At 37.2% G+C, this 15,286-nt stretch overlaps 2 pseudogenes; both read left to right on the top strand.

Annotated features, from left to right (window-relative positions):
* Nucleotides 1-6,550: 6,550 nt before the first annotated feature.
* On the top strand, nucleotides 6,551-8,147 carry LOC142433517 (tripartite motif-containing protein 5 pseudogene; annotated as a pseudogene).
* A 3,325-nt stretch (nucleotides 8,148-11,472) lies between these two features.
* LOC142434099 (ubiquitin-conjugating enzyme E2 N pseudogene) lies at nucleotides 11,473-11,890 on the top strand (annotated as a pseudogene).
* The last annotated feature ends 3,396 nt before the right edge of the window (nucleotides 11,891-15,286 follow it).

Below are 15,286 nucleotides of genomic sequence, written 5' to 3'. Positions count from 1 at the left end.
CTTGTTTATTCTTTGGGATTGTGAATTGCACCACAATAAGCATTGGAGCACAAATGACTGGTCATGGTTTGTTTCTTACCTCTTCTGGGTATATGTCTAGTAGAGGGATATCTGGGTCATAAGGTAGAACAATGTCCATTTTCTTGAAATATTGCCAGATCATTTTCCACAGCAGCTACATGTACCTGCATGACCACAAGCAATGAAGGAGATTTCCTATCTCATGGCATTCCCTCCAACATTAGTTGCTCTTGGGCTTCCTGATTTGGGCTATCCTCAAGGGTCTTAGATGGTATCTCATGGTTGTTTTAATTTGCATTTCTCTGAGGCCTAATGATTAGGAGCATTTTCATTCATTCACATATATATGTATAAATATATACCGTATATGTATATGTATGTGTGTATATATATATATATATATATATATATATATATATATATATATATATATATATATATATATATATATATATATATACCATTCGGGTCTCCTCCCTACTGAAACTTCTTTTCAAGTCTTTTGTCCACTTCCTCAGGGGGTTAATGGTTTTCCTCTTTTTGCAGGCTAGGGGGTATTGTAGATTATAGTAATGAGCCCTTTGTCTGTTGTGTCATTGCTAAAAATCCTCTTCCAGTCTGTGTGTTCTTTTCTTACCCTCATGGCAAAGTCTTTTGACACACACAGGTGTTTTATCCATAGTAAATCCCACTTGTAAATTTCAGGTTCACCTGTGTGTGTACCCTGCCTATGCATTTAGCCTATGCATTCCCTGGACCAAGTTTCTTAGGCTTTTCCCAATCCCTTTGTTCATGGTCCTGATAGTTGGGGTTTTACTTATAGGTCTGTGGTCCACCTTGAGTTTATTCTTGTGCATGGGGTGAGGTAAATATCTTGTTTCACTTTTCTAAAGGTGGATATCCAGTTTCCAGCATCACTTGTTAAAGAAGGCATCTGCCTCCCACTTGATGCTTTGGGGGGTCCTTGTCAAAGATCAGTTGCCTATATGCTGATGGCTTCATTTCTGGATTTTCTGTTTTCTTTCCATTTTTCTGAGTAGCTGCCATTATACCAGTACCACACTATTTTCATCACTGTGGCTGTGTTGTAAGTGTTAAAGTCAGGTAAAAGTGAGCCCTCTGATTTTTACCTTCTTCTTGAGGAGTTCTCTGCTAATTCTGGGTTTCTTCTCTCTCCATATGAAATTGATGGTCAGTTTTTCCACTTCTTTGAAGAAGGTTATTGGTATTTAAATTGGGATAGTGTTAAACTTATATAGTGCCTTGGGTAAGATTGACATCTGTACTGTATAGAGTCTTTCAATCTATGAGCATGGGATATTCTTCCATTTGTGGAAGTTGCATTTGGTTTCCTGTAGTAGGGTCCTATAGTTTTCCTTGTATAAATCTTTTTTTGGGGGTCAAATATATCACTAAGTATTTCAATTTGTTCTCAGCTATTTTGAAGGGGACTGTCATCTTGATCTCCTCTTCCATGGTCTTGTCCTATGTATATAGAAAATCAATAGACTTTTGTTTGTTGCTCTTGTATCCTGCCATTTTCCATGTTCCCCTATCACTGTCAGTAGTCCTGCTGGGAAGCTTTGAGGATTTTCAATATATAGAATCATGTCATCTGCAAATACTAACTATTTCACCTCCTCCTCTCCGAGTTGGATACCTTTAATGTCCTTCTGCTGTCTTATGATGTTAGCTAGAGCCTTCAGTACAATGTTGTATAGCAGTTTAGACAAAGGGTATCCTTGTCTGGTCCTCTTTTTCAGTGGGATTTTCTTAGTCTTTTCTCCATTGACAATGACACTTGCTGTTGGCTTTTCAAAGATGCCTTATATTAACTTGAGACGTTTTTCTTCCATTTCTATCTTCTTGAGTATCTTAATTAGGACTGGGTGTTGTATGTTGTCAAATGCTCTTTCTGTGTCTGTTGAGCTTATCATGTGATTCTTATACTTTTCTTAACAATGTGGTGTATAATATTGATGGATTTTTGGATGTTAAATCATCCTTGCTTCCCTGGGACGGATCCCACTTAGTCATAGTGGATGATATGGTTTATATACTTTTTGCTTTCTATTGGCCAATATTTTAAGCATTTTTGCATCTCAGTTCATTAGAGATATCAGTCTATAGTTCTCTATTCCTGTGGTATCCTTGTACTCCTTGGGTATCAAAGTGGTACTGGCTTCATAAAATGAGTTTAGGAGTTTCCCATCCTTTTCTGTGCTCTAGAATAATTTGTGGAGGATCGTTGTCAGCTCTTCCCTGAATGCTTGGTAGAATTCTGCTGTGTAGCCGTCTGGTACAGGAGATTTTTTGGTTGGTAGTTTATAGATAGCCGTATCTATGTCTTCCTTTGATATGGGTTTTTTGAGGTTCTTGACCTCTATCTGGGATAATCTAGGGAGAAATTGTTTTTCCAAGTATTTGTGGATGCCTTCCATGTTGTTGAATTCATTAGCTATCGACTTTCATAGTACTTTAGGATTATCCTTTTAATCTCATCAGGGTTCATTGTGATTTCTACTATTTCATCCCTCATCCTGACTAGTTATGTTTTCTCCCTCCTTTCCTAGTTTAGGTTTGCTAGTGGTCTGTTGATTCTGTTGAACCTTTCAAAGAACCAGCTTTTTTGCTGTGCAGATATTTTGCATTGTCCTCTTGTCGTCCCACTGTTTTAACACTGCCCTGATTTTTATTATTTCTTGCTTTTGTTATTGCAGGAGTTGTTCTGTTGACTCTGTTCTAGTTGCTTGGGATTTTGTGATAGAGTATCATTCATAAGTCTCTTCTTCTTTTTCATATATGCACTTAATGCTGTCAAGCTACCTCTCATAAGTGCTTTTGCAGTATCCCATAGGTTTTGATACAATGTATTCTCATTCTCATTAGTTTCTAGAAACTTCCTAAACTCCTCTCTAATCTGGATCAGTACTCATTCATGTCACAGAAGATCGTTATTCATACTCCAATTGTTTGCCATTGATTTCCTGGTCACCCTTTTATTGATCTCCGGTTTTTAAACCAGCAAGAGAAAAAATTGTCGCATACTAGGTTCTAAGGTAAGAATATGCTCAGATTTATCAGTAGAAACCATGGAGAGGAGAAAAGAGTGGAGTTGCATCTTCTGAAAACTGAAAGAAAAAAATGCCTCCCCAAGAAACTTCGACCCTGCCAAATTACCTGTTAAGATTGAAGGCAAGCTAAGGGTCTTCCAGGACAAGGAAAAACTCAAAGAATATGCAGTAGACACCCACTTTTCTTTCTCTTGCTGCTCTTGGGTTTATCTCTTTTTCCTCAAAATTGTATACTCATTTATAATAATATGCCTTGATGAGTTCTCCTTGGGAGTTAGACTAATTAGTGTCCTTTCAGCTTCCTTTATGAGTGTCTGATTCTCATCTATTATTATAGGGAAGTGTCCTTCCAGAAATTTCCTGGCTCATTTAGCTTTTGACTTCTTCGTTGTGTCTTTTTCTGGTAGAGCAATTATTCGAATATTGTTCCTATTCATAGTATCTGCAACTGATCTCAGGCTTTTTCCTGCCTCTTTGATGATCTTGTTTGGCTGTCTTTCCCGTGTGTTGAAGTCTGCCTGATTATCCTTGAAATCGCTGGTACACTACTCTGACTCCTCTAGTTCGTGAGATCTGTGTTCTTGTGTTTAGCTTCTGTTACCACATCCATTAACTCCTGTATTTCCCTTTGGTGTGTGAACTTCATCTCCTTTATCATTGCGTCCTTATTCTAGGCTGCTTCCCTCATCTCCTGAACTCCAAGCAGCCTTCTGAAGACTCATTTATCGCAGATCCACGCCTGACTTCTCTGACCACTGCTAGCTCCACTGCTGTGTTTTTCTTTCTAGTCTTCTTGTTGAGGGTGTTGCTATATGTGGGTCATTTTGGAAGAAATTAGTGCAATGGTTGTGGAAGCCCAATGGGGCCCCAGCTCTTTCTCTGTGTGACTGGTAAGAGTGTTTTCAAGGGCTGCCTGTAGCCTACTATGGTGGTTGGTCAGACTGCCATGTTGCCAGTATGCCCTGGCAAATCAGCGGCCGATGCGGGGTTGGGAGTGTGCTCCGAGACTGAAGTCAGGGTTGTGACTGTTAGGTATGCCCCTGTTCCAAATTGGAACAGGACTGCACCGTCGCTGTGGGTCTGGTCTGGGCTGTCAGTCCACTAGTTGCAGTTTTTTTTTTAAAGGCACCAAATAGAAGATAAAGGTAGGGGTTGGAGACGGGCTTGCTGCCATGGGAGGGGTGCCTAGCTAAGACAGAGTCAGCTTTTCTGCTGCTGGTGCAGGTGCCTGGGGGAAAGCCTCCCTCCCTGCTGCAGGTGGAAGGGCTGGTAAGATGTGGGGATGGTGGGGAGTGGGGGTTGGTTGTTACCGAGAGAGGGAGAGCCTGGTGACAGTAGGAAGGCCCCAGTGCCACAGGTTTGGGGTTCCAGGCACCGGTGTGGGCAACTGCTGCTGCCGTGGGCAGGGGGCAATGTGCAGGTGTGGGATAGGTTGCTGATCAGGAGGTGAGGAGCCGCACTGCTGCAGGTGTGAGAGGGTGTCAGGCAATGGTTGGGAGAGCTGCCACACCCGCAGTTCATTAAACTTACTGCAGGCATATTGCAGATAGGGTATAGCCATAGTTACTGGGGTCAAAGGTGGGAGGGACCCGAGCTTGGGGGCGGGACCTGCCACCATGTGGACATAACAGGGCCTTGGGAGGAGAGAGGAGCTCACAGTGGATTGTGCATCGGGTGTACTGTTGCTGTGTGAGGGTCCAGCTGCTGTTGTGAGGGACTCAATATGGGTAGCATCGGGTGTGGTGATAATGCGGAGAGGTGCCAATCAGAGGGTAATGGCCTCTGTGGGATCTGAAGGAGTGTGGTCAGCATTGGCCTGGGAGTTCCAGTCGCTGGTCCCCGGGATTCTGGAGCAAGGCTAGATGTGGGGGAAGTTTGCATTCTGGAGTGAAGATGTACTTTGGGATGTGGTGGGAGCCTTTTCCCTTACCCGAATCCCCACACGCGTCTTCCTAGACCCGTGTACACTGATCGCCACAGAGCTCCCACTGTTGGCTGCTTACCTGGGCATCATCTTGCCAGAACCTCCAAAGAAATCTTTGAAACAGACAATTAAAACGTATTTGTGTAAGTGATTTATCCTGCCTTGCTCCTCTGCCTTTCCTCCAGCCTTTGGGTGCACTGCTCTCTTGTAGCTATATATTTTCCCTAGGACACTCTTCCTTTGTATTCCACATTCCACTCACCCACACAATCGTGAGTCAGACGTTGTGTAATTTTATTATATTTATTAACTATAGAATGGTGCATTGTAATTTCCGAAAGAAGCATAAGCATAACTGTGCTACATGACTAAGAAGCTGCAGTATATATTTGGTGTCAAAGCAACCAATTATTTTTAAAAGAGAACATTATTTTACTTGAAAAACTTGAGTTGCTTAAAAATCTAATCTTTCTCTGGGAAAACACATTATGTATCCTTATGTTTAATTTACTACACAGCAGCATCCCCCCACCCCTACCCTCCGGGAAATAATTGAACTATCGCTCATTTGATTCTTTTTATAGTTTGTAAGTACTTGTGCACTGTTCAAATAATGAATACTTATAAGTTCCATACCTTGTTAGGTGCCATGAAATTGGTTCCAATTCATAACAACAGATTGAATGAAATATTTACCCAGTTCTGCACTATCCTCCCACCTGTTATGTTTAAGCCTATTGTTACAGTAACTCCATCCCTGTAGGTCTTCCTCTTTTTTGCTTCCCTACGACTTTAACAAGCATTTTTCCAGGAACTGCTCTCTCTTGAAAACATGCCCAAAGTACATAACACTAAATCTCACCATTCTCTGTTCTAAGGAGCATCTGATGGATATTAGGAGATTTTAAACTTGTTTTATTTCTTAATCATATATAACAATGTTATTGTTTATTGCTTTTATTTATTTCATAATGTTTTCATGTAAGCTCATGATTACACGTTTAATTATTGGAAAAAGGTATATACTGTCCGACCACATAACCCTACAATTTTAAATAAAGGATGAAAATGTTGCTATAATACATCCCTTTGAGTAAAATTTCTTAAGGATTTAGAACACATGAATCTCTGCAAAAAGAAGATACTTTCTCCCATTGGAAAAAAATATTCCTAAACCTGAAGAGGAGCTTGCACAAAAGAAAAAATATATCCCATAAGAAAATGAAGAAGCTATAACATATGAATCAGTAGTAAACCAAGCTTAAAATAAAAGCTAAATTTTTTTTGAAAAAGGAATGTGTCGGCACTGAGATGCACCCGGGACAGAAAGTGAGCAGTTTGTGCAGGCAAAAGGTAGGAAACTGGGAAAGGAAAAATTTGAATATGTTCCCCTATCAGTACTCTCTGATGTTTGATTTCTACACAGCCATATCCCTATTCTTGCATTTCTTAATCTGCCCTGCTAACCAACCTAATTACAAGTCCTCTGAGCAAGAAGATCCTCCAGAGTTGGATCAGGAGAAAAATAGCAATGGCATCTGAGATCCTGGTGAACCTATATGAAGAAGTTACCTGTCCCATCTGCCTGGCGCTCCTGCGGGAACCTCTGAGCCTAGAGTGTGGCCACAGCTTCTGCCAAGCCTGCATCACTATGAACAGCCAGAAGCCTACCAGCAGCTCAGAGGACAAGAACAGCTGTCCCCTGTGCTGAATCAGATACCAGCCTAACAACCTACGTCCTAAGTGACATCTGGCCAATATAGTAGAGAGATTCCGGGAGGTCAAGGAGCACATGGAGGAGGGTCAGAAGAAACATGTCTGTGAGTGCCATGGAGATAAACTCCTACTCTTCTGTCAAAATGATGGAGTAGTTATATGCTGGCTTTGTGAACGGTCTCAGGAACACAAGGGGCACAAAACACTGCTTGTCAAGGAGATTGCCCAGGACTATAAGGTAAAATTCAAGGAGGCTCTTGCAAGGTTGAAGATGAAGCAAGAGAAAGCTGAGAATTAGAAAAAATGACATTAGAGAAGAGAAGGCTTCCTTGAAGAATCAGATACAGGCTGAAATAACTACTGTCCAAAAGGAATTTAATCACTTGAGAGATATCTTGGCCAATGAGGAGCATAATGAGCTACAAAAACTGCAGAAAGAGGAGGATTGTCTGCATAAACTGGATGAGGGCGAGCAGGAACTGGTCCAGCAGAGCCAGTTGGTCGGAAACCTCATTTCAGATATAGAGCGTCGATTGGAAGCATCAACAGTAGAGATGCTGCAGGATGTAATTGGCATTATGCAAAGGAGTATAAACTTGAACATGAGGAGGTCAAAACTTTCCCCCAAGAAACGAAGGGTTGTATTCCAAGCTCCAGATCTGAGTGGGATGTTTGAGAGTTTTAGAGACCTGACAAATGTACAATGCTACTGGGTAAACATGACACTGGAACCAATAAAGCCTCACTCAGGTATTGTCATTTCTGAGGATGGAATACAAGCAAAGCTTACGTCAATGGTAGTTTTTCAACATAAGAATACCAATAATGTTTCCAGGGGAACCAGGAGAAGCAAGCTTAGAATGTCTGGTTGGAAAACTGCTCAGAGTGGAATACCTGGAAGACAAGTGACCACTGAAGAGTTAAGATCAAGTTGGAATGTCAACAGTGATGATGCTCTCAGAGGCTCCCTGAATATCAACTCGGGAAAACATTACTGGGCAGTGGATATAACTAGGAAAACTGCATGGGCCTTGGGAGTACACTATATCGAAAGTCCTGAAGTCAAGATGGAACACTTCAATGATGATCTATTTTCAGAGAGTTGGAGATACTGTGGATATCAGTATCAACATGGCTACTGGGGTATAGGGCTTAGGAATCAATCTGAGTATATTGCTTTTGAGAACTCTCATCACCGTAATCCCTGGGATTCAATTCTTTGTGTAAATGTTCCTCCCTGTCGTGTTGGGGTTTTTGTAGACAATGAATCGGGCACGGTCTCATTTTTCAATGTCACAAATGGGTTCCTCATCTATAAATTCTCTAAGCTTGCCTTCTCTCAGACTGTTTATCCTTACTTCAGTCTAATGAATTGTGAAGTTCCCATGTCCCCCTGCTCACCAAGCTCCTGAATAATTTTGCATGCTCTTTCCCTGCGCTCATTTCCCACAACAGAGCCCACGGCCACCATTCTGATGTTCTCATTCTTCCCTGTTTCATTGTTAAGTGTCCTTGCTTCATCCACAGAATGTATAATTGGGGAAAAAAAAAACATCACTTCTCTGTTTAGGAAAGGATCCTAATTCTTTGCCTTTCTTATTTATAAACAAAAATGACAAATTCTTCTATAAGTAGGAACAGGATTGAGGAATTCTTTCCGCCAACTCTTTATGCCCTCATTCTCCATGTCACTGAGAAAAGGCAGAGCTTGTCAACAAATCATACACTGTTAGTAGGGATTATTCCCTAAATGACGAGTCCTAAGGATGTTAGGGGAGAAAAAAAAAGCACAAATAATATTTGTAGCACAAGTGTAAGTTTTGTGACCAGAATCAGTTTAAACGGGTTCTCTCCATTCCAGCTCTGAAACTTTGAGGAAGATGCTTAAATAGCTGAGCTTGTTTTCTAAAAATCATTTTGTGATAAAAGCTGTAATAAATGCTTAAAAAATCAATGTAAAAATGTCAATATTATTAGTATAAAAAACCTATTGGTATCAGCTTAATAATAAATATGTTTCTGCTTACTACTGAAAAAAAAAGAAAAAGGAATGTGTCTTACCTGTTAAAAATAAACCTGAAAATGTAGTCATCTTAAAGTCATGTAAACTTATTTAAATTTCATTTTTCAATTGTAGCTATTTGGTACTTATTTATTTTATAATAAACTATGATAGCTTAAAAATTATTAAATATATTATGTTCCTGAATTATTCTACAAAGCTATTTGACTGGTCTACTTTCCATTTAATTTTCTTTAATACTTACACAAAGTGGGTACCATACAAAGTGACATTGTTGCCTTGACATATTATCATATTATAAACATCAATAATTCCCCAAATTCATCCTCACGATCATGGTTGAAATTTCCTGGATGATATCAATGGCACTTAACAAATCTGGAGAAATGATAGATTACTGCACTTTAGGAATCTATTTCAGTGCGATAAGGACATGCAGTAAGTCATTGGTATAACTTAATTAGTAATCTTACAAGTCAACTGATTTGTTTATAAGCTAAAATTCTGCTAAGCGAATCTCAAAGGCTAAGAATGCTATTTATGTTTTTTAAAGGGAAAACCAAGTGAAAATGAAAAATATCCTTGTGAATGTACATAAATAAACAGCTCAGCATAGAAATATGCTTATTTCATAATCCCAAGCATAATATCAAGCCAACTGTATTTACTGAAATTCAGAAAATTAGCTATGTTTGAAAATATTTCAGTCACTAATAGGTACATTTCTCTTATCTAGAGTTGAAGTTATTTTATAATAAATAACATACAGTCAGATAATTTTTGAAATTTTATCTGTATGATTTTACTAATGAAACCAGATATCAACAAATAAAAAATGTCCAAATATTATTATTTTATGACATTTACTAATGCGATTTGCTTAAAACAATATATCTGTAAATTCTAAATGATTTTGCTAATATCTCTTGTACTTTTATAACTTAACATTTTGCAAATGTCATTGCTTCCATTATTCCGGTTGCATCAAGGATCATAATGGCACTCCCATCCTAAATTTGGATTATCAAGAGAACTTAATATTTGGCAACATATTGAATATAATTAATTATATCAATCAAATCAAAGTTCACATAATTAAGTGTTTCACATATATAATCAATAACTGTTGTCAGAAGTTCAGATGATGGAAAAAAGAAGTTCCTATCCTTCCTAAAAGGTTCTCTATTTCTATGTCTTTAAGACATGCATTGTTCAATTATCAAACACTCGTACTCCTAAATATTTAAATTCTATACTGTGTAGTAGAAATCACTTTCCTTATCATGGTCCATGTGGAGGCTCTGTGGCCTGAAAGAATTCATAGACAGCCAGAAAAATGTCTCCATTTGAAGAAGAGTTTAATAGTATTATATAAATAGATGTGGTATAATTTTGCTCCTTGATATTTTTAACATTGTTCTACTCTTACATTATGCTCTAGATAATTATAAAAATATTGTCTTTATGTGCTAAGTAATATGTAATGATTTATTATTGCAACATTTACATTTGTATCCTTAAAAGCAGTATCTAACTTATAAAAACATACCCAAGAAAGGAATATGTATATAAATTTAAAAATTATATTATCTAAAATAATACAGTAAGATTTAGCATTAATGAATTATATTCTATATATATTTTTCAAATTTAGGAATCTTTGATAAACTTTAACAACTCAAATTATTTAACTTCTTTTCTAAAATTAGACTGAGTAAAATGCATGTGGATATATTCAAATATTTATTATTTGCCAAAACATTCCAGCCAGAGAGAATTTTAAGCCATCATATTATCAGAAATGAAGTACTATACTTTTCTCTTAAGCAGCCTATTGTAGAGTTTCACTTTCTATAAATATAATACATAAAAATTCCCTATTAGAAAAATGCTTTATTAACATCAGAAGACATTCTTATGACATGATCTATGGTTGACTGATTTGCCTGAAAGACAATTTAATATTGAAGAAGAAGATTATACTTCTCTAGAAAGAATGACAGAATGTAATAAGTCATTTCTTTCCTCATCTTACATAGCAATGAACTTAAGGCTATCATTTGATAAGAACCTAAATCAGGAGATGATCTTTCATATAAAAAAACCCACAAAATTAATTTTCTCCTTTTTCCAACCTTCCAGTACTATATGCCAACATATAATCACTAAAAAATGATGAAGTATGTGAAAATAATTCAAATCTGGCTAACACTGTTTTTCCTTTAGAATATATTTCAGATTCAACATTTGATAATGTTATATAAAATTTTCATGTGAAAGTTGTGTTAACATAAATATTATCTAAAATATCAATATTAATTCATATTTTGAATAGTCTAATAAGGTAGTGGTAGTATAATGATTTACTTGATAGCATCAATTTGTTGTACATATCAAATACATCTCAAAATTTCTTTCTTTTTTGACAATTATAAAAGTATTTATTTAGTTTCAAATCAATGACATTAATTAAACTAGCTCTAAATTAATTATTTATGTACTCAATAATGTAAAATTAACTGAATAAAATTAAGTCATATATATATTTACAGCTTCTCTATTTTGACAGGTCATGTCATTTGTTTTGCAAATAAGCCACTTTCTGCCTTTTGATTATAGCTTATATCCGGGTTAAATTACATTTCATCAGTATTTATTCATGAGGCAAGCAGAGCCAGAATGGAGACTAGAGGCCAAAGTATGGATCTGACAAGATGGCAGGGCTAACAGGCAGGATTATCAAAGAAACACAGCGTTTTCTGTCCAAACAAGATCCAGGCATTAAAGCAGAACCAGATGAAAGCAACACCTGTTGTTTTCATGTGATCATTGCTGGCCCCCAGTTCCTTTGAGGGAGGGACATTATAACTTGAGCTATTCCTTCCGGAAGAATGCCCAAAGGCAGTTCCTAAAGTTTGTTTCATGAACCATATTTATCACCCTGATGTAGACAAATTGGAAAGAATATGTTCAGATATTTTGAAAGATAAGTGGTCTCCAGCACTGCAGATCTACATGGTTCTGCTGTCGATCCAGGCTCTGTTACATGCTCCCAATCTAGATGATGCATTAGCAAATGATGTAGCCGAGGAAGACCAGCAAAGCCAAGTCATAGGAACAGCAAGAGCATGAGCTAAGTATATCCTAGGAAGAATAGTAAGTCAACCTGCTCATCAACTGTGCATCACTTCTCCTGTTATGCCAAGATTTCTTCCTTCTTTTATTTGCATTTAATAGACACAGCCTTAGAAACATTACAGAATAAATGCCCAGACATCTTCAGTCCTTTAGAGATTAAATGCACACGATCAAATCTGTCTTGTCCTGATTCACTGTTTTACAACACTAGCAGAGGCTAGAAGAACCGTCTGGATTGTTGCTAAATGTTTAAAAGCAGTGGCCCCACCCTGCTTTCATTCAATTTTTCCCATCATGGTTTAACGATAAAGCACTGCAAATGAGGATAGTTGTCAGGGTTAGTTGTCAGGGTGTGCGTGTTTTTCGTTATCTTATTTTTTTAGATGGGGAGGTAGTTTTAAATGTATAGGTACCTTTCCCCTTTTTATAGTGACCTAATTGCATTGGTTAAAAGCAGCTAGCCAATTGTTCTTTAGAATATACCCTCTAGCCAATCTAACTTTATTTAGACACCGTAGGTGGACCAGTTTGATTGTTGGAACCACAATGGGAGCATTTATCAAACGTCACAGGCTTCACCACTACCACCGTGACTCTGCTGTCAAGTGTAGACACCTTCCCTCAAGAAGAAGCTTGTGACGGTTTTGTAGGGCTGGTCTGGGAACTTCACATCTTATGTTAAAGCAAAAATATTTTTTGTTATTCTTCTTTCCCTTTGTACTGTTTATTTTCCCATGCTTATTTCACTTTCCTCTTGTGACAATCATCTTTAAAAAAAGAAAACTCCTATAGAACATTTTGTTCTATCTTCCCCATCTGGCAACTTTAATGACAAGAGGTGGACTTTGCCAGCTTCTTTTCAGGGACACAAATATATTTTACAATATTATTGACTGGAGCATTTTTAAAAGGCCCTGAGCCTGCACATAGCATCAGTATCTGACTGCTTTTTCTTCTTAGGAATGTAAATGCGCTTATGCTGTCTTACTAGACAAGCACTGATACCTTGCCAAGATTTGGAAATTATTGGACAAGATGATTCACAGCAAAGATGTGGTGTTGATCAATCTGTAGGACTTTCAGTGGTTGTGCCACATTTGAGTCATGACATTTTTCTTTGTTCTTGTCTGAAAACGTTATGTAAGACCACTGGTTTGTGTTATTAGGAGACACAGATCTGCTGATAATCATTTACTGAAGCACGATTAGTGCTCCTTACATGAACTAATGTGGAAATGGCAAACAACCAGCCGGCTTTCATAAGTGTCCTCAGAAAGGTTTCTTTGCACGTATCAATCCTCCATCAATGACTCCTGCTTTTATTCCTCCACTACTTCATATGGAAGTTGCTTTTGTCTTTCTTTTGATATTTAAGGAAAAGTTTATTTACATTTTCTCCCTTTGTTTGAAAAGAACGCTTTTCCCATCCCCGTTCATATCAAATTCTTGACCATGGTTACTTTTATGTAAAAAATAATCCCTATCATAAGTACGTAAATATTAAACTGCAGGTTGGAAGATTTTTGTCTCTTGCAGTTTAAGGTAATGGATATTGTGATAGTTACATAATTCAATGTCAAATGGAAGATATATAAAAGGGTAGGGGTGGGGTTTATTCTTATTCTTTTAACTTCTGGAGTTTCTTCAGGATGTGGTGTATTTTATTGTGCTCCTTTGTAAGATGAATTGTCTATCAAAATTACATTTTCAACACATTAAAAAATGTATTGTACCAAATGACATTATTATGAGAATCTGCCTTTAAAGTCAAAAACTTTTGATTTATTTTCCATATTTCAAATAACATTTGGAGCAATCAAATCCCTTAGAATCCCTTTCTGATATCTGGTGTCTTCCTACTTCACTGAAGCATCCATATCTCCAGTGATCTCTTCCAGAGGACAAGCAGGCCAAGATAGGGACATAACATAAGAACTAAGTGTTCTCAGATTAGAGCTACAATGAAGTGTGAGCTCAAAATCCATTCATATATCTATGGCTTATACATGTTCCTGGTCCAGATTGGAGACATCATTATTATTCTAATATGGAACATTATAAATCATCCCCATGTGGCATAAGGTAATTCTATTTATAGTGTCATTAATTTAGCCCACTGTGGAATTTAAAACACTTTTGAGAAAAAGAAAGTATACATAGATAAGTCAGTTTTTTAGACCAAAGTACATGGGTTGTTGTTTTCTATAGATTAACAAGTTAGGCAACTGGACATTACAACAAAAATGAAGCTTGGAAATATGGCAACTTTTTCAGTAATGCTCACTTACACAGGCAGAACTATGCTGGCTGGACTAAAGTGTGTCATTAAAAAGTAAAGAGAGTATTAAAATAGCACATACTTGATAGTGTTGAGTTTCCATTTATTGGGAACCATCAAAGCAACCACTTTGAACCAAAATCCAATGACTTCCACATCCATGCCCTTGAGATAATAGTCTCAATGTAAAACTAACATGGAAATTAATATAGCACTTCCTTAAACAAATGCAAACACAATGACCTAATGATCTGGCATTCTCTCTTCTGGGTATAGCCCCTAAAGAAATAAAAGAGACACCAAGCGCAGGCATATGAACATCTACATTTATTGCAGCGCGTTCTATATTAGCAAAAACATGGAAGCAACTCAAAACCCCGATTAAAGAGGAATGGTTAAACAAGTTCTGGTATATGCATACAATGGAATAATATTCATCAATACAAATCACAGGTTTCTTTTTTTCCTCAAACTTTTTATTATGAATTTGGTATGAGTTTTCGTAAAAGAGGAGCATGGGTGGTATTGGATTATATGATGCCTTGCTTTTTATTATTATTTTTTAACATTTATTTTATTAGGGGCTCTTACAGCTTTTATCACAATCCATACATATATCCATTATGAAAATCACAACTTTCTTAAACACCAAAAGATATGGGTAAAGCTAGGGAATATTATGCTTACCAGATTTAGTCAAACTTATATAGTAAAATACTTAATAACACCATTATTATAAGAAAAAAACAAAGAAAAAGAAAAGTTTTTGAATCAAGTGACAAAACTTTGAAGATAATGAAAAGGCCAGTGATGGAAGTGGGGACCTACAGAGAAAAAGAATAGGAAATTATCAAGGGAAGGATGGAGGAAGGAAGGAAGGATAACAAGGGAAAAATGTTAAAAGGGAACCATATTTATGAGGGATTAATAGGATATTACTACAGATTTCATTTGTTAGGATGGGCCGTGAAACTGTATTGAACATGCTTCTTTCAAAACCATTATAATAATAAAAATCGACGAGAGTGAAGGCTCGCAGCCTTCAATATCATCCAGACTTTACTTACCTCTTTTATCTAAGTATTGCTGTGAGTGGCTGAACAAAAGAATGA

This window comes from Tenrec ecaudatus, chromosome X, assembly GCF_050624435.1.
Source record: "Tenrec ecaudatus isolate mTenEca1 chromosome X, mTenEca1.hap1, whole genome shotgun sequence".
Classification (NCBI taxonomy): Eukaryota; Metazoa; Chordata; class Mammalia; order Afrosoricida; family Tenrecidae; genus Tenrec; species Tenrec ecaudatus.
This window is presented reverse-complemented; position numbering and strand designations above follow the sequence as displayed.